This window comes from Pipistrellus hanaki, assembly GCF_964339955.1.
Source record: "Pipistrellus hanaki genome assembly, chromosome: 4".
Classification (NCBI taxonomy): domain Eukaryota; kingdom Metazoa; phylum Chordata; class Mammalia; order Chiroptera; family Vespertilionidae; genus Pipistrellus; species Pipistrellus hanaki.
In genome coordinates this window covers 10410801-10420227 of record NC_140506.1, presented here as the reverse complement: position 1 = coordinate 10420227, position 9427 = coordinate 10410801, and the positions used below count along the sequence as shown (strand labels likewise).

The following is a 9427-nucleotide window of genomic DNA, read 5'->3' as shown; positions in this document are numbered from 1 at the left end:
CCCCAGTGTTTTTCTTTGGGTCTGCCTGCTTGCACCCACTGCCCCAAAGAAATGCACGAGCAGGAGTTTGCAAAATAGTTTAACATTGAATTGGCCAGCCCAGACACTGGGAGTTAACGCTAAAAATCGGATCCCAGATGGCTTATACTATAAGTCTTATAGGTTACAGATGATATGTTTAGGGCAAAATCACCAGACACCATGGGTTAGGGGTTTGGGGTCATGCTGGGGGCAGATTGATCAGAAGTGAGGAAAGGGTAACAAATCATTTATTTAGGTCTTGAGGGCAGCTCTTAGGTTTTTCTGTCCTGACACATGGGAATAAGCCAAGGGGTCATTCCACCTTTAAGTTCAGGAAATGAGACCTAACTTAGGTCAAGATATTTTCTTTAGCCTGCCAGAGGTCCAACTGTAAGAATAGTAAAAAGCTAGGAAAATTCTAGGACAACCAGAATAGGGAAACTAAGGCATAAATAGCAGTTTGCACCCACCTAGTAAATCCTATCTCCCCTAAACCAAGGACAGTTAGGAGTAAATGGTTTGCACTTCTCCTCCCCTATGGGAAGATAAATAACTTAAATCCTCTTCCTCAGTGAGACAGGTAACAAATCTAAGTGCCATTTGCCAACCACACCTAAGGACAGACTAAAGAGAACAAATCTCATTTTGGTACATTAGCATAAAGCTGGTGAATAGTCTATTGATTCTCCCATAAACCTTCACTAAATGCCCCGCCTTTAAAACACCTGAAAATGAAGGCCCCAGTGCACTGTCCCTTCAGGCAGCATGCCTGTGCCTTTCCATTTCTTCTCTCCTCCCCCCCAACCCCAGGCATGTATCCCTAACCTCTAAGGGACCCCATGAGACTTGCAACCAGAGGAGTAGTGGGCAGCAGCAGCTTGTCCTGGGCTAACCCCTGTACCTGTCTCCAAGGGGTCCTTTTCTCTGACTTCCCAGTGAGCCAAAACAGCTCAGCCTAGGCTTCTCTTATTGCCTTCTCCATGCCGTTCCTTGTTTCACTGTCCTAAGTGTGTTTTTGGTACAGTCATACAGTCTTGCTTGCTTTTCTACACTTTGTCTCTTGATTGAAACCTTTCCCCCAAGAAGACAAGAACCAAAGTCTACGCGTCTCCCTGTTTACATCTCTGGTCCCAGTCATTAGGGTTTCAAGGCCATGCTGGGAGCAGATTGATCAGAGTTGAGGTAAGGGCAATAAATAATTCCTTAAGGTCTTGAAGGCAACTTTGGGGTCCTTTCTGGAGTCCCTCTGTCCACTCTCATGGGAATGTAGCCAGGGAGTCATTTCAGCTTTGGGCTCAAGAACTGAGATGTAACTTAAGGTCAAGATGTCATCTTTAGCCTGCAGAGCTCCAGAGTGTGTGACCATTAGGCAGGTGCAGGCTATACACTTCTGCTGCCTTGGGGGTTATTGATTATGTGAGGGAAAGGCTAGGTCTCTGAGGGAAACACACACACACACTGAGTGGCCAGATTATTATGATCTCTGAATGCATAAAAATCTGGCAACTCAGTGCATATACTATATGAAAATTGTTCCCTCGACCAGGAGTTTGACCAGCAGGCAGGCCACCAACCGCCCATGTCCTCTCCCCCTGGCCAGGCTGGCTGGACCCCACACATGCACGAATTCATGCACCAGGCATCTAATACACACACACACACACACACACACACACACACACACACACACTGAGTGGCCAGATTATTATGCGTTCAGAGATCATAATTATCTGGCCACTCAGTGTGTGTATGAGAGAGTTTCTAGAGCTAGGATTTAAAAATAAATTTAATCAAAGTCATATGGAACCTCAGTTTTAGGAGGAAAGGGCAAGAAAGATCACACACAGCTACTGGTTACTTCCTCTTACCAAGACGTTCTTGGATTCCCACTGGTTTGCATCTTATTGATTACAGTTAAGTTCTAGGAAAGTTGCTTTTTTTAAAAAAAATCTTTTGAAGCCAGGCATATTGCAATTCAAGTAAAATCAGGCCTGCTATTAAGGATGACTGGGGTGGGTGTTGTTGGGATGATCACTGCGGTATAGTGGTATAGACCACGGGCACAGGGAGACTTGAAGGCCAGTAAGAGTTTTTGGTGCTCCAGGTGAGCTGATATTCTGAATTAAGGAGACAACAGTAGGAATGGAAAGGCGGATCTGACAGAAGGGTGACGGGATCCTTGACAGCTCATCTTCCCACTTATATGCTTCAGGAAACACTTTGCCTCCTGGTCAATTTCACTTAGCAGATATTCTTTTCAGTTACCTCAAGGACATCATGAGTTAATCTCCCTAGTAAATCATGGAGTAAACTAAGGCAGAGTAATTCGTGTTTCTAAATCTATGTGGGATGAACGTTACTTTTGAAAATTTATTTCCAAATGCAATTTCCCCAAAAAAATCTATTTTCAAAGACAGGACTATAGAGGACATTGATTAATGGGCATCAAGCATATGTTATAAAAGTACAGCCATTCTTCACTTATGGATACACAAGGCTTCATGTCAGAAAATAACACTCGGGAAACCATATGGATGCTTTATCTCCATGCCACAAACCATCCGAATTTCCTCTAGGTATTCCAAAAATCTTTTAAACCCAACATTATCCTTCTCCTCAGAACATACTTATAAAAAGGCAACTTGAGGTATTTTGAGCACAACAGTTTTATTGAAAGGGAACTGGGTTGCTAGAAAAATATATCAAGAAATTTAACCATAAAGACAAAACAATAAAAAAAAAGTGACAAGGCACAAATGCTTCTGGAGGTGGTTTTCACCTGTGGGATGAGCTGTAGAGTGTGCAAAGGTGAGGAGGCTCACCTGGGCTGGATGATGACCAGGCTGCTCTGTGCCAGCCTCTGAAACAGCTGGCAGGGGCAAACACTGCTGGCAGACATGAGAAGCTGGAAGCAGGCCCTGGGTGGGGTTGGGTGGAACTCAGACTTCAGAGAAGAGAGCATGATGGAGAATGTCCAGTGTACTGATGGGCAGAGGGCTAGCCAGCAGTTGCGCTGGTCCTTCCCCACTTTAAGGTCCAGGACCCCACTTATGCTCATTCTCAGATGTGCCATACTATGTTATTTGTATTGTTTTAGTTTTTGGTTGTTGTTTTGAATAAAACTCTCCTGCTTATGTCTGTCAATCTCTGTCATGGGAGTGGGCTGCTACACGAAAGGGGGGCGGGGGTGAGCATTAATAGGGGTAAAAACCCTAAGCAACCCTGGAGGCTCCCTGAACTCTCCCTACTTGGTGATTCTTCTCTCCAGACTTTGGGGAGCATCACAACAGTTTCTGTAGCCATATCATGAGTCTTTCAAATACTTAACAAAACCAGCAGGAAGCAATCTTAGTGAGGCATAAAAACTGCATGTCGTTTTACCAATGTTTGGCCGTTTTAAGAAAAAAAAACTAATGGCGCTGATCAGAGGACCTAGCAGTTTTTTCAATTCTTAAATGCCATAGATCTAAAAAAAGGAAAACAGTAGAAAAAAGGAATACTTGTGGAGAATTGTAATGTGCCTCGGCTTGTTTGTAGGAAAATCCAGTTAAGATGTAAATACCCATAAAGCCATGGTTTTTTATGGCACTAATACAATCCCGGGCGTTGTAAAGGTCACAGATACCGAGGTTTCTTTTGAAGGTCACCCCTGACCACAGCAGCATCGCAGCTCCACCAGGTGACATTCTCTTTGGCCCCCTCCTTGCTGCCCTCCTCGGAGGTGGCAGTTTATCGATGGAACTGAAATTCAAGCACAAGGGAGAGACATAAAGACAAGAAAAAAGCCGTTAGTTATTTCAGAGACATAAGGGATCCTTCATCTGGCCACAGAAATTGAGGTGAATCAGGAAATGGATGGCGTTTTTTCAGGTCACATGAATCAGCGCCCCAAAATTCATCATTTTCACCGAGTGCTTGGTTGGTATTCTCATTCTTTTACATCATGTGCATGGCTGACATAAAAGTTTAGGGAGAGCCCTAAGTGTATTTTTAAGAGAGAACAAAAGAGTTTTTTTTGAAAAGTATCAACTCTGATTCTATCTTACCTAATAATAGGCAAACATGTAAATTGACCGTACCTCTGCTATGCCCACAGCCAATCAGAGTGAGCATGCAAATTAGAAGGCAAAAAATGGTGGCCGTCCTGCTGCTCCAGGCGGGAGTGGCGAGGCAGGGCAGGATGACTGCTATGAGAGGGAGGGCAGGGGGCAAAGGGATCTACAGGAATGGCGTGCCACAGCCAAGAAAAGACTGCAGACTCTGGAGTCTGCAGCGAAGACGAAGAAGGCAGACTCTGGCCGGAGCGAAGGCCTGGGTCCCAGGTGCTGGAAGTGAAGGGAAGGAAGGCCTATTGCATGAATCTCTTCATTTAACGGACCTCTAGTAATGTGATAAGAAGCTTACTTTGAAACAGTGAGCAAACGTCAAAAAAAAAAACCAAAAAAACCCCCACACACTCAGAAACTTCATTTGGAAGAATGAGACACCTGTGGATCCTTTAAAATAATTTTATTGTAGAGGGCCTACTTCTGTGCTGTGTCCTGGTGTTTACTTACATCCACCACCTTTCTCTTTCAGTGCATACAAAGGACACACCCAGAGCAGGTTCCTGTAAGCTCCAGGTGAGGAGAGGGTAGCTCAGGGAGTTAAGAACTTTCCCTAAGTCCAGTGGACCTCCGATGAGGCCATTTAGCTTTCAGGACCCTCTAATTTACTCTTTGTTTCTTGCCTGTCTTCAGTATTAATTTGTAATTCATTTTCATCAAACATACATATTTTAACAATGCTTGGGTGTAGCCTGTACACTGCCCATCTAATTGACCTCTCTCCCCCACATACACATAAAGTTACATAATTTATTGAGTTAAACGTTATCTTATCAGCCCTGCTGGCTTTATGGTGTAGAAAGCTATTTTCTTCCCACTGCTAAGCTCTCTCTGTATGCCAAGTTTTTTTTTTTTTTTAAGTGTACACACCTTTAACTGTAATTCTGAAAGGCAAGGACAAGGATTAATTACAGGCCGGGATCTTTGTTTCTGTCTCCCTTTGCCCTGGCGGTGGAGGCTCCAAAGGTACCCAAGCACCCAAGGGCTGCAGAGTCAGGGTAAGGCCATGTCCCCCCCCCCCCCCCTCCCCCAACCCAGGAGCAGAGCAGCCAGGCTAGACCTTGGCAGCCTCCTCCTCCCAGGGTGCCTCCGCCTCCCAGGGCGTTCCTAGGCCTCTGTGCCACGTAGGCAAGAGAATCGGCATGTCAGGAATGGAGCTAGTGCCCCTCATGCCAAGCACACAACTGTTAGGCTGCTCAGTAAGGTCCCAGGAGCCAGGCAGCTGCCAGGCCCGAGTGCCCCCAACTCAACCCGGGGAAGAATGCTCCTCCAAGAGGCTCCCAGCTCCCGACATTTCCTCCCGGATGTCTTAGAGGAAATCTGAGTGAGGCCTTGAGTACCCAGGCAGCTCAGTACTAGTGAGAGAGAGAGAGAGAGAGAGAGAGAGAGACAGAGAGAGAGAGAGAGAGAGAGAGAGAGAGAGAGAGAGAGAGAGAGAGGGAGAGAGACAGAGACAGAGAGAGAGAGAGAGGAGAGAGAGAGAGAGAGAGAGAGAGAGAGAGAGAGAGAGAGAGAGAGAGAGAGAGAGAGAGAGAAAAGATAGAGACTGGCGATTTTGGGCTGCACTAGGCTTCCATGGAAACCTTCAGGATTGCTTTCATTTAATTCTTTTATTAAAAACTACTTCTACAAAGTAAAAATGCAATGTCTATTTGTGTTTCTATCGTCTTTCTCTTGGATATGACAGGCTATGGCACATCTTCCAGCCAGTGGAGCGTTCTCTGCAGCACAGATGAGCTCAGTGGCACAGTTATGGGCATACTGGCCCCTTTCCCGTATGGGGCATGTCCACAACCCGCTCTGGAGCCATTCCTGAGTGTGGGTCACAGGGACGTCCTGTCCCCAGCTAAGGAGGCCCGCGGTGGGGGCGTCCATGCAGGGAGAACTCGAAAGCCACCCTCGGGAAGCCCAGGTGGAGACCAAAGGGCCCATAGACACTGTCCCCACCCTCAACCCGAGGAAGAGGGACAGGCGCTGCTCTTTGGAGTTCTGAGCAGAAGCTGTGCTGAAAAGTATCAAGTTCTAGGAGTCTCGAAAGGAACTTTCATGTTCTTTTATGAATCTTGTCACCCGAGTACTTGCTCCATAAGACCCGAAAGATTCTACGAAAGCGCAATAAGTAACATTTGGCCCCAGAATTGGACGAGCGAACCTTCTCCCTCCGGGGGCTCCTCTCAACGCTCAGCTGCCTCCCAGGTTCCTCTGATCGGTTCCTGTCTCTGATTGAACGCCTCTGAAATCGACCCACACCAGGCGGGAGGGTCATCCCACTCATCGTTCCTCCAAGAACCGCCGGCGACTCTCTGGGTCGTTTAAGGAGTTTCCAGTTCAGAGCGCTCAAGAGGATGTCCCACAAAAAGGGGGAACGGATTACAATCCATGAAGACTCCGCGGCCCCAGCCCACCCCTACCCACTCCCACCCACCCCCAAATCCCACACCCCACCCCGATCGGCCGAGCGGCCGGGGGACGCACACGTACCTGGAGCGGAGGCCGGGAGAGGGGACGCGCCACGTCGAGGTCTCGGCCCGCGCCGCCTCCGACCCTTTATACTGCGCTCCCCACCCCACCCCCACCCCACCCCACCCCACCCCCAAAGTGGCCACGTCCCAGCGGCGGGACAGGCGCGGGGAGCCACCGCCGGCCCGCGTGGGGGATTAGGGAGTGGGGTGGGGGGGGAAGAAGCCCCCGAAAGCCCAGGCTCGGGCGCACTGCCCCAGGGAGGCCAAGTGGGGCTCCCGGGGCGCAGGGGTGCAGGGGGGCCCGGGGAGCAGGGGGGCCCCCCGGGCAGGGGCGGGCCGGGGGCGGGGCGCCGGGAGGTGGCGCCGGCGGAGCTCGGGTTTCACTGCCCGGGAGGCGGGGCGGCGGGGGCGGGGCGATGCGGTCCGGGGGCGGGGCGCGGCGGGCTGGGGGCGGGGCCAGGCGGCCCCGCGCTCCCCGCTCCGCGCCCCGCGCCGCTCTACTCGCGGGGAAGGAGGCGCCGGAGGCAGCCGCACTCTCCGCCGCTCCGGTGCGCTGCTGCCTTCCCATCGCGGTGGGCTCTGCCGTCCCCGACCGGCCGCGGCCCCTGCCGGGCGGCGGCTCCCGTCCTCCGCCTCTCCTCCGCGGGGGCAGCCCGATCCCGGGGACCCAGCCCGGGGGCTCCCTCGCGGAGCTGGTGAGGACACTCAACTTTGCCTCCTCGCCGTCTCCCCCGCCGGGGACGACCCCGCGTCCCCCCGCCCGGCCGCGCGCCAGGGACGGGGAGCCCCCCAGCGCAGCGCGCAGCAAGTGGGGTACGGTCCTGGGCGAGTGGCAGGGGGCCGAGGCGGCTGCTGCCTCCACTTTCCCGGCCGGGCGCTGAAGAGGACCCCCAGACCTCTCCGGGGCTCCGGCGCCGGATAGCTGGCCCGAGGAGCGCGCGTCCCACCCGGTAAGCGCCCCCCGCCCATCCCGAGCGGCCGTGGCTGCAGCCCCCTCCGCGCCGGGTTGCCGGAGGGACGGGGGGCGGCACGGGGGGCGGGGGGTCCTGTGGGTCTGGGACAGGGGGGTCTGCAGGCCGGAGCGGGAGCCGGAGCAGCGGGGGGCGGCGCGCCCTGGATTAGATGGAGACCTTCCCCGCGGGGGGTCCCGCCGCTGAGCTGGTGCACCCGCTGGAAGTTTGTGTCCCTGCCTTTGCCGAGGCCTGAGCGTGCAGAGATAAGGAGCGGAAGCGACCCTAGGGGCGACCGGTCGGGGGGCGAGACGGGAGCCCTCCCCGGCACCTCCGGACGGACCGCGCGGTGGAAGTGTGCGAAGGGCAGGGGTCCGGGCAGCCGGGGCTCCGCGGGCTCCGAGCCGCTGCCTTGCACACCCCCGGCTGGGGGCAGCCGCTTCTGTTTTAGTTCCAGCGGTTTGGGGGCTCACGTGAGAAACTGGGAGGCAGTGGGACTTGGGCTCAACTCCGCCGAGCGCTTCGGCTAGTGAGGGAGACTGAGGCTGGGGCGTCCGGGCCCGGAGGACCCCATGGGCCGCAGGCTGGCGAGGCCCCTTCCGCGAGCATCTCTCCGCCGCTGCACGGGTTCGCATCCTCCCGCTCCGGGTTTCGGGGCCGGAGGCAGATCTGGGTCTTGGAGGAGACTGGTCCTCCCAGGATGTGGAGGAACCCCCCGCGGAGGAGCGGTGCCCTGGGAGAGCTGCTGGCGGCGCCCCGTGCGGGGCCTCCCGCGGATCCCCTTCCCCGGGCTTTGGCGGGAAGCGCGGCCACTCCTCGCCCTTTCCCCGCTTTGTACCTGGATGCAGCCGCGCGGAGTTGGGGTTTAACTTTCCTGCGCCCGCGGCATCCCGGGGACCCCCGGAAGGGGGCGCTGAGAGCGAGCGCTGGGAGCGCCAGAGGGAGGATGCAGAGAGCTGCGACGAGGTCCTGGGCGAGTGGGTGGGGGTCCCCGCGGGCAGACAGCAGACCAGGCAGGTCTTGCAATAATGTCGTAGGGTGGAGGGTGGCGGCAGCTGACCTGCTGGCCAGAGGGAGCTGTTGGCATTGCTAGCAGGAGGGACAGGAAAGGTGGCTGCTGAACAAGTCCTTTCAGTAGAAGGTTCCTTCTGGAGAAAACATCGCTGCAAACTCTTCCTGTCTGTGCATCTGTCTGTCTTCCTCCCTGTGACGATTGTCTTTAACTCGGGGGGAAAAAAGAGAATCGAAATTGCGCGAAGGTAATCTGAGTTATGTTTAATACTGACATAAAGTTCTGGTCCTCAGGAGAACATCCGTTAGTTAGCATGCCAGGAGTTACAAATGATCACTGCAGCTTGTTTTTAAGGAAAACAATCGTATGTCACCGTGAGCTTCTCCAGAAGAGCTCCATCATCGTGACCAAGTTTGGGAATAGCAGAGAGTATGTTATTAATTACAGTTAGTCTCTCCGAAGGAGGCACTGAAAGGCAAAAACAGACTTTCCTGGGGAAGGTTTTAAACGCCGAAATAGCATTGCTAAATTAATTGTTAATGAATGCCAGTTTTATTGTTGAAGAGAGAGTAAAGTTTGCCTTGCACTATTTTGAGTGGCCAGTTCACAATCTCAGTTCAGGCAGATCATATGGTGCGTATCACTTAAAGAACTTTTTTCCGGTGTATGCCTGTGTTAACCCCAGAGGAAATATATGTATTTACCTCCTAAGATTTGTATCCATTTGTAATAAAAAAGCTCAGTGTAACAGTTTGGGTCACTTGAAACACAAGAGTTCATGTTGCTTGAGTTTCTCTCTTGTGAAATCTTGGCCACAAGATAGCGGTTCTCCTGGGTGTGGTGTGGTCAGACTCCTGGAACTGTGGGGTGATGAAC

At 52.6% G+C, this 9427-nt stretch overlaps 1 protein-coding gene and 1 long non-coding RNA gene across 5 annotated transcripts in view; one reads left to right on the top strand and one right to left on the bottom strand.

Moving 5' to 3' along the window:
• Positions 1-2671: 2671 nt before the first annotated feature.
• On the bottom strand, positions 2672-6874 carry LOC311621103. Of its 2 annotated transcripts, XR_014794789.1 has the most exons (3): positions 6609-6706; positions 6280-6463; positions 2672-3762 (listed from the first exon to the last, which is right to left on the bottom strand). It is a non-coding gene; the product is annotated as an uncharacterized lncRNA (long non-coding RNA). The 2 variants fall into 2 exon arrangements; XR_014794788.1 differs by lacking the exon at positions 6280-6463 and having other exon boundaries at positions 6609-6874.
• Positions 6875-7071: 197 nt separating this feature from the next.
• SEMA5A (semaphorin 5A) overlaps positions 7072-9427 on the top strand; it is a 371086-nt gene continuing 368730 nt past the window's right edge. For all 3 annotated transcript variants that reach the window (XR_014794856.1, XM_084881922.1, XM_084881921.1), the window contains exon 1: positions 7072-7539. The gene's annotated coding sequence lies outside the window, so the exon portion shown is untranslated. The remainder of the gene's footprint in view (positions 7540-9427) is intronic.